Source organism: Oncorhynchus masou, unplaced genomic scaffold, assembly GCF_036934945.1.
Source record: "Oncorhynchus masou masou isolate Uvic2021 unplaced genomic scaffold, UVic_Omas_1.1 unplaced_scaffold_1047, whole genome shotgun sequence".
NCBI classification, from domain to species: domain Eukaryota; kingdom Metazoa; phylum Chordata; class Actinopteri; order Salmoniformes; family Salmonidae; genus Oncorhynchus; species Oncorhynchus masou.
The window spans coordinates 73,372-86,797 of record NW_027000173.1 but is presented as its reverse complement, the minus strand read 5'-3'; the positions used below and the strand labels follow the sequence as shown (position 1 = coordinate 86,797).

General features: G+C 48.1%; 1 long non-coding RNA gene across 1 annotated transcript in view; it reads left to right on the top strand.

Moving 5' to 3' along the window:
• Window positions 1–8,706: 8,706 nt before the first annotated feature.
• Window positions 8,707–13,426, top strand: part of LOC135528842 (uncharacterized) — a 57,400-nt gene continuing 52,680 nt past the window's right edge. Inside the window, exon 1 of the long non-coding RNA XR_010453594.1 lies at window positions 8,707–9,042. This is a non-coding gene — a long non-coding RNA (uncharacterized LOC135528842). The remainder of the gene's footprint in view (window positions 9,043–13,426) is intronic.

Below are 13,426 nucleotides of genomic sequence, written 5' to 3'. Positions count from 1 at the left end.
TGTCTCCGGAAGGTGGTGATTGACTCCGCTGTCCTGGCGTCGTGAGGGAGTTTGTTCCACCATTGGGGGGCCAGAGCAGCGAACAGTTTTGACTGGGCTGAGCGGGAACTGTACTTCCTCAATGGCAGGGAGGCGAGCAGGCCAGAGGAGGATGAACGCAGTGCCCTTGCTTGGGTGTAGGGCCTGATCAGAGCCTGGAGGTACTGCGGTGCCGTTCCCCTCACAGCTCCGTAGGCAAGCACCATGGTCTTGTAGCGGATGCGAGCTTCAACTGGAAGCCAGTGGAGAGAGCGGAGGAGCGGGGTGACGTGAGAGAACTTGGGAAGGTTGAACACCAGACGGGCTGCGGCGTTCTGGATGAGTTGTAGGGGTTTAATGGCACAGGCAGGGAGCCCAGCCAACAGCGAGTTGCAGTAATCCAGACGGGAGATGACAAGTGCCTGGATTAGGACCTGCGCCGCTTCCTGGGTGAGGCAGGGTCGTACTCTGCGGATGTTGTAGAGCATGAACCTACAGGAACGGGCCACCGCCATGATGTTGGTTGAGAACGACAGGGTGTTGTCCAGGATCACGCCAAGGTTCTTAGCGCTCTGGGAGGAGGACACAGTGGAGTTGTCAACCGTGATGGCGAGATCATGGAACGGGCAGTCCTTCCCCGGGAGGAAGAGCAGCTCCGTCTTGCCGAGGTTCAGCTTGAGGTGGTGATCCGTCATCCACACTGATATGTCTGCCAGACATGCAGAGATGCGATTCGCCACCTGGTCATCAGAAGGGGGAAAGGAGAAGATTAATTGTGTGTCGTCTGCATAGCAATGATAGGAGAGACCATGTGAGGTTATGACAGAGCCAAGTGACTTGGTGTATAGCGAGAATAGGAGAGGGCCTAGAACAGAGCCCTGGGGGACACCAGTGGTGAGAGCGCGTGGCGAGGAGACAGATTCTCGCCACGCCACCTGGTAGGAGCGACCTGTCAGGTAGGACGCAATCCAAGCGTGGGCCGCGCCGGAGATGCCCAACTCGGAGAGGGTGGAGAGGAGGATCTGATGGTTCACAGTATCGAAGGCAGCCGATAGGTCTAGAAGGATGAGAGCAGAGGAGAGAGAGTTAGCTTTAGCAGTGCGGAGCGCCTCCGTGATGCAGAGAAGAGCAGTCTCAGTTGAATGACTAGTCTTGAAACCTGACTGATTTGGATCAAGAAGGTCATTCTGAGAGAGATAGAGGGAGAGCTGGCCAAGGACGGCACGTTCAAGAGTTTTGGAGAGAAAAGAAAGAAGGGATACTGGTCTGTAGTTGTTGACATCGGAGGGATCGAGTGTAGGTTTCTTCAGAAGGGGTGCAACTCTCGCTCTCTTGAAGACGGAAGGGACGTAGCCAGCGGTCAGGGATGAGTTGATGAGCGAGGTGAGGTAAGGGAGAAGGTCCCCGGAAATGGTCTGGAGGAGAGAGGAGGGGATAGGGTCGAGCGGGCAGGTTGTTGGGCGGCCGGCCGTCACAAGAAGCGAGATTTCATCTGGAGAGAGAGGGGAGAAAGAGGTCAGAGCACAGGGTAGGGCAGTGTGAGCAGAACCAGCGGTGTCGTTTGACTTAGCAAACGAGGATCGGATGTCGTCGACCTTCTTTTCAAAATGGTTGACGAAGTCATCTGCAGAGAGGGAGGAGGGGGGAGGGGGAGGAGGATTCAGAAGGGAGGAGAAGGTGGCAAAGAGCTTCCTAGGGTTAGAGGCAGATGCTTGGAATTTAGAGTGGTAGAAGGTGGCTTTAGCAGCAGAGACAGAGGAGGAAAATGTAGAGAGGAGGGAGTGAAAGGATGCCAGGTCCGCAGGGAGGCGGGTTTTCCTCCATTTCCGCTCGGCTGCCCGGAGCTCTGTTCTGTGAGCTCGCAATGAGTCATCGAGCCACGGAGCGGGAGGGGAGGACCGAGCCGGCCTGGAGGATAGGGGACATAGAGAGTCAAAGGATGCAGAAAGGGAAGAGAGGAGGGTTGAGGAGGCAGAGTCAGGAGAAAGGTTGGAGAAGGTATGAGCAGAGGGAAGAGATGAAAGGATGGAAGAGGAAAGAGTAGCGGGGGAGAGAGAGCGAAGGTTGGGACGGCGCGATACCATCCGAGTAGGGGCAGTGTGGGAAGTGTTGGATGAGAGCGAGAGGGAAAAGGATACAAGGTAGTGGTCGGAGACTTGGAGGGGAGTTGCAGTGAGGTTAGTGGAAGAACAGCATCTAGTAAAGATGAGGTCGAGCGTATTGCCTGCCTTGTGAGTAGGGGGGAAGGTGAGAGGGTGAGGTCAAAAGAGGAGAGGAGTGGAAAGAAGGAGGCAGAGAGGAATGAGTCAAAGGTAGACGTGGGGAGGTTAAAGTCGCCCAGGACTGTGAGAGGTGAGCCGTCCTCAGGAAAGGAGCTTATCAAGGCATCAAGCTCATTGATGAACTCTCCGAGGGAACCTGGAGGGCGATAAATGATAAGAATGTTAAGCTTGAAAGGGCTGGTAACTGTGACAGCATGGAATTCAAAGGAGGCGATAGATAGATGGGTAAGGGGAGAGAGAGAGAATGACCACTTGGGAGAGATGAGGATCCCGGTGCCACCACCCCGCTGACCAGAAGCTCTCGGGGTGTGCGAGAACACGTGGGTGGACGAAGAGAGAGCAGTAGGAGTAGCAGTGTTATCTGTGGTGATCCATGTTTCCGTCAGTGCCAGGAAGTCGAGGGACTGGAGGGAGGCATAGGCTGAGATGAACTCTGCCTTGTTGGCCGCAGATCGGCAGTTCCAGAGGCTACCGGAGACCAGGAACTCCACGTGGGTCGTGCGCGCTGGGACCACCAGATTAGGGTGGCCGCGGCCACGCGGTGTGGAGCGTTTGTATGGTCTGTGCAGAGAGGAGAGAACAGGGATAGATAGACACATAGTTAACAGGGTACAGAAGAGGCTACGCTAATGCAAAGGAGATTGGAATGACAAGTGGACTACACGTCTCGAATGTTCAGAAAGTTAAGCTTACGTAGCAAGAATCTTATTGACTAAAATGATTGAAATGAAACAGTACTGCTGGAGTAGGCTAGCTGGTAGTGGCTGCGATGTTGACACTACACTAATCAAGTCGTTCCGTCGAGTGTAATAGTTTCTACAGTGCTGCTATTCGGGGGCTAGCTGGCTAGCTAGCAAGGTTGATTGCGTTCCGTTACTTAAAAGAACGACAATAGCTGGCTGGCTAACCTAGAAAATCGCTCTCTAGGCTACACAATTGTCTTAGATACAAAGACGGCTATGTATCTAGCTAGCTACGATCAAACAAAACAAACCGTTGTACTGTAATAGTTACTACGGTGCTGCTATTCAAACAGTAGAAGAACGACAATAGCTGGCCAGCTAACCTAGAAAGCTAACCTAGAAAATCGCTCTAGACTACACAATTGTCTTAGATACAAAGACGGCTATGTAGCTGGCTAGCTACGATCAAACAAATCAAACCGTTGTACTGTAATGAAGTGAAATGAAAATGTGATACTACCTGTGGAACGACGCGGAATGTTGACCGGGTAGTTGGAGTTCAATTCGGTAGAGGTTGGCTAGCTGTTGGCTAGCTAGCTAGCAGCATTTCCTACGTTAAGGACGACAAATAGCTGGCTAGCTAACCTCGGTAAATTAAGATAATCACTCTAAGTCTACACACTCTAAACTGCACAATTATCTTGGATACGAAGACAACTATGTAGCTAGCTGACACTACGCTAATCGAGTCGTTCAGTTGAGTGTAATAGTTACTACAGTGCTAGTGGACAGTGGATGTTAGCTAGCTGCTTAGCTGCTTAGCTAGCTGCTTAGCTAGCTGCTGGGCAGATACGTTAGGACGACGAAATACGATAATTATGCAATTGTCGTTGATACAAGGACGGCTATGTAGCTGGCTAAGAAGAAATTGCTAAGATTAGACAAATCAAACCGTTGTACTATAACGAAATGTAATGAAAAGTTATAAAAAGTTATACTACCTGCGGACCGAAGTGTAGATGCGGCCGCTCGCTCCAACCGGAACCGGAGTTCTCAGAACCAGTTTGGAGACGTAAGTGTTCTTGGCAAAGAAAAGAGAGGCCCAATCCCAAATCAACCCCTAGAACCTATTCAGAGAGGAGTTGATTGGTATAAGCAGGATGGTGAAACTTTCCCCTAGGTCAGGGGTAGGCAGCCCTGTTCCTGGACCAATGTGCCCTCTGATAGGCTAGCTCAGGGGTAGGCAGCCCTGTTCCTGGACCAATGTGCCCTCTGATAGGCTAGCTCAGGGGTAGGCAGCCCTGTTCCTGGACCAATGTGCCCTCTGATAGGCTAGCTCAGGGGTAGGCAGCCCTGTTCCTGAACCTATGTGCCCTCTGATAGGCTAGCTCAGGGGTAGGCAGCCCTGTTCCTGGACCAATGTGCCCTCTGATAGGCTAGCTCAGCGGTAGGCAGCCCTGTTCCTGGACCAATGTGCCCTCTGATAGGCTAGCTCAGGGGTAGGCAGCCCTGTTCCTGGACCTATGTGCCCTCTGATAGGCTAGCTCAGGGGTAGGCAGCCATGTTCCTGGACCAATGTGCCCTCTGATAGGCTAGCTCAGGGGTAGGCAGCCCTGTTCCTGGACCAATGTGCCCTCTGATAGGCTAGCTCAGGGGTAGGCAGCCCTGTTCCTGGACCAATGTGCCCTCTGATAGGCTAGCTCAGCGGTAGGCAGCCCTGTTCCTGGACCAATGTGCCCTCTGATAGGCTAGCTCAGGGGTAGGCAGCCCTGTTCCTGGACCTATGTGCCCTCTGATAGGCTAGCTCAGGGGTAGGCAGCCATGTTCCTGGACCAATGTGCCCTCTGATAGGCTAGCTCAGGGGTAGGCAGCCCTGTTCCTGGACCAATGTGCCCTCTGATAGGCTAGCTCAGGGGTAGGCAGCCCTGTTCCTGGACCAATGTGCCCTCTGATAGGCTAGCTCAGGGGTAGGCAGCCCTGTTCCTGGAGGGCCACAGGATTGTGCTTTAAACCAACCTGGAAGACCAGGTGTGTTGAATTTAGTAATTTGCTGAACTGATCAATTAGCTCAATTGGTCAGTTCAGTGATTGACTAAATTCAACACACCTGGTCTTCCAGGTTGGTTTAAAGCACAATCCTGTGGCCCTCCAGGAACAGGGCTGCCTACCCCTGAGCTAGCCTATCAGAGGGCAAGTTGTAGCTATTACCATATTGCTCCACTCTAGGGGTCAACGTGGGATTGGGCTGTGATGTGTGTGAGATGTTTTATCCAGGTGAGAGAGCCACTGCATTGTTTACAGCCAGGACTACACTAAGTAGAATACTTGGAATGAACAATGAGCTAACACCAATTACCCACTGAACAATATCACCCACAGACGGTGCTTTGGAAAACAATTAGTTTGCCCCCATGGGTTTCCTACCTTACGTAATGCTATTGTATACAGCCCTCAAACTTAACTCAGGACCTTGACGTTCCACTGCATTATTTACAGTGTTCCCCTCTAATCAGGGACTGACTTCGACCTGGGACACCAAGTGGGTACAATTTAATTATCAGGTGGAACAGAAAACCAGCTGTCTCTGGACCTCATAGGGTAAGAGTTGTATACCCCTGGTGTAGGGTACAACGTTTCCTATCGAAATATGTTTATGCAGATGGTTGTATATCGTTATTGTAGAGCATGTTTATATGACCAGAGGATAAGGTATTGTTGCTGTATTTAAAGAGGATACAATATGTTGGACCTGTCTGACAGTCAAACATTGGAACACGAAGCTATGACGTCATTGTGTGGGTTAGTAGAACTGTTCCCACAACAGTCCACTTACTGGCCTAGTCAAGGTGAGGACAGGAGTATTTGCACTGGCATCTCTCTCCCACTCTGACTGACTACCTGTCTCTCTCTCTGAGCAGTGTACTATAGCTCTGTCTACCTGTCTCCCTCTCTGAGCAGTATACCACAGCTCTGTCTACCTGTCTCTCTCTCTGAGCAGTATACCACAGCTCTCTGTCTACCTGTCTCTCTCTGAGCAGTATACCACAGCTCTGTCTACCTGTCTCTCTCTCTGAGCAGTATACCACAGCTCTCTGTCTACCTGTCTCTCTCTGAGCAGTATACCACAGCTCTGACTACCTGTCTCCCTCTCTGAGCAGTATACCACAGCTCTCTGTCTACCTGTCTCCCTCTCTGAGCAGTATACCACAGCTCTGTCTACCTGTCTCCCTCTCTGAGCAGTATACCACAGCTCTGTCTCCCTCTCTGAGCAGTATACCACAGCTCTGACTACCTGTCTCCCTCTCTGAGCAGTATACCACAGCTCTCTGTCTACCTGTCTCCCTCTCTGAGCAGTATACCACAGCTCTGTCTACCTGTTTCCCTCTCTGAGCAGTATACCACAGCTCTGTCTACCTGTCTCCCTCTCTGAGCAGTATATCACAGCTCTGTCTACCTGTCTCCCTCTCTGAGCAGTATACCACGGCTCTGTCTACCTGTCTCTCTCTCTGAGTAGTATACCACAGCTCTGTCTCCTGTCTCTCTCTCTGAGTAGTATACCACAGCTCTGTCTCCTGTCTCTCTCCCTGGGCAGTATACCACAGCTCTCTCCCTGGCTGGCTGGAGCCCAAGTTACATGTGGACTGGATTCCACCCACAAGGCTTCGGCCCACACCACTGCTGCCCTGAAGCCAGAACTACAGACCTCCTACTGCTGGTGACTAGCTGAACAGGAACAGGAAGTCTGGTTTCCTGAAGCCAGAACTACAGACCTCCTACTGCTGGGGACTAGCTGAACAGGAACAGGAAGTCTGGTTTCCTTAAGCCAGAACTACAGACCTCCTACTGCTGGTGACTAGCTGAAAGGGAACAGGAAGTCTGGTTTCCTGAAGCCAGAACTACAGACCTCCTACTGCTGGGGACTAGCTGAACAGGAACAGGAAGTCTGGTTTCCTGAAGCCAGAACTACAGACCTCCTACTGCTGGTGACGAGCTGAACAGGAACAGGAAGTCTGGTTCACATGTCTGTGAAAGGTAGTCTTCTAATGTTGTGGACACCTTCCCTCATAAACCACGCTGGCTCCTTGTATAATGGATCATCTCTCTATGTAAAAACCATTGAATCCACAACAGTGGGAGTGTTCCACACAGCGCTGTCCTCCACTCGTCACATGAGACATCCAGGACACTTCATGAAAACATTCCCTGGTGTTATTTTCCAGCAGCAACTGACCGTTTCAATTATACTTCCCCGGTGAGAAAAGGGCTTGTGTCCTTCACCAGGTCTTTGTTCAGTTTCGTACAGTCTAAATTGGTGTTACATGACTTATGACTTGTAGGTTTGGTATGTGAGGCTATTGATTTTGTTTAGTAACAAATATTTCCATGATAGTGATTTAAAAAAAATAGTAATCGTCATTCTTTGTTAAAAAATAAATTGTGATGTTTAATTTCACTATATCACCTGAAGTGTAGATGCAGTCACAGATGCAGTCAGCTGAAGTGTAGATGCAGTCAGCTGAAGTGTAGATGCAGTCAGCTGAAGTGTAGATGCAGTCATAGATGCAGTCACCTGAAGTGTAGATGCAGTCACCTGAAGTGTAGATGCAGTCACCTGAAGTGTAGATGCAGTCACCTGAAGTGTAGATGCAGTCATAGATGCAGTCACCTGAAGTTTAGATGCAGTCATAGATGCAGTCACCTGAAGTGTAGATGCAGTCAAACAGTCCCTGTAGAAAGTCTACAGCCCTCTTGGATTTATTCACATTTTAATGTGTTACAAAGTGGTATTAAAAATTATACTTTTTTGTTTTATGTCAGCAAGCTACACAAAACACACACAATGTTAAAGATGAATGAAAAATAAAACATCTTGATTAGATTAAATAATGAAATGCCAACTACACACAATACAACATTAAAGTGAAAACATGTTTGTAGAACATTTACTAAATGTATTGAAAATGAAATACAGAAATATCTCATTTACGTAAGTATTCACACTGCTTTGTAGAAGCACCATTGGCAGCGATTACAGCTGTGAGTCTTTCTGGGTAAGTCTCATCAAAGCTCTCCACACCTGAACTGTGCAGCATTTGCACATTCTTTTTTTCAATGTGTTGTCAAGTCATTCCATAGATTTTCAGGCAGATTGTAACTTGGCCAATCAGGAACATTCACTGTCTTCTTGGTAAACCACTCCGCTGTAGATTTGGCCTTGTGTTGTAGGTTATTGTCCTGCTGAAAAGTGAATTCCTCTCTGGTGTAAAGCAGACTGAAACAGGTTTTCCTCTAGGATTTTGCCTACACTTAGCTCCATCCCATTTCTTTTCATCCTGAAAAATTGACCAGTATTTGCCGATGTCAAGCATACCCATAACATGATGCAGCCACTACCGTGCTTGACAATAAGGAGGCAGTTACTCAGTGATGTGTTGTTGGATTTTCCTCAAACATAAGGCTTTGCATTCAGGCCAAAAGGTGTCTTTGCCATGTTTGGACTTTCTATAGGCACTGTATATATTTATAAAATATTAAGCTTTATGAAACTATAATAAATCCTTGCCACGGTGCTTCTGCAACGCTTGCTGTTTGGGGTTTTAGGCTGGGTTTCTGTGTAAGCACTTTATAAATAAATTTGATTTGAAATCAATGTCAGAAATTCAAATGAATAATGCAACTAGTTTAACATATTTGGGCAGAGAGAGAAGGGGAGAGGCGGTGTTTCAGAGAAGGCGGGTGGCGCTCTTGTAATTGGAAAAGCTCCGCGATGTGACAAGACGCTTTGGCGAACACCGCAGAGATTGATTGCGTGAGAGGGATTTGAGTGGGTGCAACCGACCAAGAGAATCTTCCGGTTACTGTCTTTCTTTCAGACACACGTACCTTCGCGGTAAATCGTATCACATCTTCTCTTCGTTTAGGCTACTCTCTCTACCCATTCGTCGTATTTCACTCGGATAACTTCTCTCTAAAGGAAAATATTGTTTATGGTTTTGACCGAAGATTTCAAGATGTCTCGCACCGACGAGGTTCACCGCATAACGGAGAATGTCTACAAGGTAAAGCTTCTACAACTCTAAAAAGTTTGATGCCGCAGGTTGACAGACGATATAGGCCAACTCATAAGTTATGTCAACATTTTGGAATGTGTTTTTATTAGTGATTTAATGGCATTTTTGCCCTCCCCCATTCGGTGCGCATCTTGAACTGCGATTAGAATCTCTTCATTCGAAGAGAATTCCCGAGGGAGCGTTCGATGCTCTTTATTGAAGGTCTTCCCTGTTCAATTATATTGGCCTACTTTTCTGAATAAATGTACTTTTCAAAATTACGACCTACTTCCCTAATGACATTCTGTGAGTTATCATACGTATTTTACAGTCAATAGCGACGCGTAGCTTTCATTTTGTTGCCGTCCGTGGTGCATCAGGTAGGACTACATTTCTACAGTAAAATCAGCGCTCCTCGGCGCAGCCGCACAATGTAGGCTACACGCCACTGTTCAGACATGTCATACTGCGCTATGCCTCTACCATAATAACTAGATCATGTTTGTAATAGGTTCAGGCTCAGTATTATGTTGATGTGAGAGATAGTGAACATGTAATGGACAGGCTACATATGACACACACCTGGCACAGTCACATTTAATCAATAGATTCATTACACATTAACTTATTTCAATGTATTTCATGTTGGCACCCGACTGTGTCCACTAGAACAGGGTGTGTGTGTGTGAGAGAGAAAGAGGGAGACATTCCTACACATTTGTGTTTGGTTGACAGGGCAGGAAGGAGGAGGAGGAGGAGGTAGGGCAGCTAGCAGGCTGTGTTGTAACAGGTACTTCAAACATTTGCCCTGGGGATTTCAACATCACAAAACCTGTTCAGCAAAAATAAGCCTGGGCTGGAGCCTCTGTTAGTTTCATATTGGGACGAGCTTCTTTCCAGATGTTCATATTCCATTGACGACCTAAGACAACAGCCTCCTAACTGATCCACTAGGACAGATAGACTGTGTATTACTACTAGCTAGTTCAGGGTTTCTCAGTCGGTCCTGGGGATTTGTATCTATTTATCTGTTATTTATAGAACTATATTCAATTCTAGTCACCGTGCTTCTACATCTGCAGTACTTGCTGTGTGGGGGTGTAAGCTGGGTTTCTGTATGCGCACGTTGTGGCATCTGCTGGTGTCAAAATGGCTTTATAAATACATTTTGATTTGAAATCAGTCAGAAATTCAAACGAATAATGTAACTAGTTTAAGAAAGAGAGAAGGGGGGGTGTTTCAGAGAAGGCGGGTGTCCTGGGCCCCCCTGGGTGCATGTTTATTTTTCCCCCCAGCACTACACAGCTGATTCAAATAACCAACTCTTCATCAAGCTTTGAATATTTGAATCAGCTGTGTAGTGCTGGGGGGGGGAACAAAATGTTCACTGGGGTCAGGACCACCTTTAGGAAACCCTGAACTAGTTGACACCTGACGGCTGAGATTTCAGGTGGGACAGAACCTTCCTTTTACACTGCATAGCCTAGAGCCCGAGGCCTATAGGAAACGAAGTGGCTTACAGAATATGGAAGGGCCTTGGGGTTTGGACCTGAAACAAGGTATTTTGTTGTAGTGGGGGGTCTGCACATATAACCCTACAGAAATACCTGGACTAAAACACTCAGTTCAGTTGTAACCATGTTAAAGTATGCTAAGGTTCTCAACTACCACATGTTGGCTGGCCATAGGGCTCAAGTTGACTTCCTTGCGCTTGGCAACAGGGCTTGAACCTTTTTAATGAAACGCTATGGGAAACACCTGGTGCATAGTTGTTGTGGAATGCTAACAAAACTCTCTGGTTATGAGGATACTAACAACTTCCTGTTACACATGGAATCACATCACTATGATTATACACACACAGCCTCCATGTTCTCCTCTCAGCTTTTCAAGGTGGAGAGACAATGGCAATGTTAGTAGGGCCCACCATATGAAAAGGTTTGGCAAAAGAAACTAAATCTTTGTTCTTTTTGGTTATTGTTCAGTTTCTACCATCTGTTTCAAAATCCTTCAAACCGTTTTCTCCCTACTGAACACCACCCAAGCCCCAACATCCAACCAACCACCCATTTGCCCTGTTCACTGCAGTGCACCGACTTCCATACACACCCCCCCTTCTCTCAGCCTTCACCACGCACAGTTCTACTCTGAAAGAAGGACATGTCGGATCCCAGAATAGGGCTGAGGGGAGCTGAGGTCTCTGCTGCTCTTCTTTTGGGAATCTGTCAGACGTCAGAAAGGAGGCCAGATGACGAGAGGCTGGGAGGGAGATGCTTCTTTTAGAGACCCTGAAGGAGGGAGGGAGGGAGGCTGGGAGGGAGATGCTTCTTTTAGAGACCCTGAAGGAGGGAGGGAGGGAGGCGGGGAAGTGTTTGTTCTCTGGATGGATACACACCTGATACTGTTTGAGTCTCTAAATGCACTTTGATGAATCATTAGTCCTCCAGTGTTGATAACGATGCCTCCTGGCCCTGTGTAGTAGTGGTGGCCCTGTGTAGTAGTAGTGGCCCTGTGTAGTAGTGGTGGCCCTGTGTAGTAGTGGTGGCCCTGTGTAGTAGTACTGGCCCTGTGTAGTAGTAGTGGCCCTGTGTAGTAGTAGTGGCCCTGTGTAGTAGTCGTGGCCCTGTGTAGTAGTACTGGCCCTGTGTAGTAGTACTGGCCCTGTGTAGTAGTGGTGGCCCTGTGTAGTAGTGGTGGCCCTGTGTAGTAGTACTGGCCCTGTGTAGTAGTGGTGGCCCTGAGTAGTAGTACTGGCCCTGTGTAGTAGTAGTGGCCCTGTGTAGTAGTAGTAGTAGTAGTAGTAGTAGTAGTGGCCCTGTGTAGTGGCCCTGTGTAGTAGTAGTAGTAGTAGTACTGGCCCTGTGTAGTAGTAGTGGCCCTGTGTAGTAGTAGTAGTAGTAGTAGTAGTAGTGGCCCTGTGTAGTAGTAGTAGTAGTAGTAGTAGTAGTAGTAGTAGTAGTAGTAGTGGCCCTGTGTAGTAGTAGTAGTAGTGGCCCTGTGTAGTAGTAGTAGTAGTAGTAGTAGTAGTAGTAGTAGTAGTAGTGATGGCCCGGTGTAGTAGTAGTGGCCCTATGTAGTAGTAGTGGCCCTGTGTAGTAGTAGTAGTAGTAGTAGTAGTAGTGGCCCTGTGTAGTAGTAGTAGTAGTGGCCCTGTGTAGTAGTGGCCCTGTGTAGTAGTAGTAGTAGTAGTGGCCCTGTGTTGTTATTGTAGTAGTAGTAGTAGTACTGGCACTGTGTAGTAGTAGTAGTACTGGCCCTGTGTAGTAGTACTGGCCCTGTGTAGTAGTACTGGCCCTGTGTAGTAGTAGTAGTAGTAGTAGTAGTAGTAGTGGCCCTGTGTAGTAGTTGTAGTGGCCCTGTGTAGTAGTAGTGGCCCTGTGTTGTAGTAGTAGTAGTAGTAGTAGTAGTGGCCCTGTGTAGTAGTAGTGGCCCTGTGTAGTAGTAGTGGCCCTGTGTAGTAGTAGTAGTAGTAGTAGTAGTACTGGCCCTGTGTTGTAGTAGTAGTAGTAGTAGTAGTAGTGGCCCTGTGTAGTAGTAGTAGTAGTAGTAGTAGTAGTAGTGGCCCTGTGTAGTAGTAGTAGTAGTAGTAGTAGTAGTGGCCCTGTGTAGTAGTTGTAGTAGTAGTGGCCCTGTGTAGTAGTAGTGGCCCTGTGTAGTAGTAGTAGTAGTAGTGGCCCTGTGTTGTTGTAGTAGTAGTAGTAGTAGTAGTAGTAGTAGTACTGGCCCTGTGTAGTAGTAGTAGTAGTAGTAGTAGTACTGGCCCTGTGTAGTAGTAGTAGTAGTGGCCCTGTGTAGTAGTGGCCCTGTGTAGTAGTGGCCCTGTGTAGTAGTAGTAGTAGTAGCCCTGTGTAGTAGTAGTAGTAGTAGTAGTAGTAGTAGCCCTGTGTAGTAGTAGTAGTAGTAGTAGTGGCCCTGTGTAGTAGTAGTAGTAGTAGTAGTAGTGGCCCTGTGTAGTAGTAGTAGTAGTAGTGGCCCTGTGTAGTAGTAGTAGTGGCCCTGTGTAGTAGTAGTAGTGGCCCTGTGTAGTAGTAGTAGTGGCCCTGTGTTGTAGTAGTAGTGGCCCTGTGTAGTAGTAGTAGTGGCCCTGTGTAGTAGCAGTGGCCCTGTGTAGTAGTAGTAGTAGTAGTAGTAGTGGCCCTGTGTAGTAGTAGTGGCCCTGTGTTGTTGTAGTAGTAGTAGTAGTAGTAGTAGTAGTGGCCCTGTGTAGTAGTAGTGGCCCTGTGTAGTAGTAGTAGTGGCCCTGTGTTGTAGTAGTATTAGTTGTGGCCCTGTGTAGTAGTAGTAGTGGACCTGTGTAGTAGTAGTAGTAGTAGTAGTAGTGGCCCTGTGTAGTAGTAGTAGTAGTAGTAGTAGTAGTGGACCTGTGTTGTAGTAGTAGTAGTAGTAGTAGTAG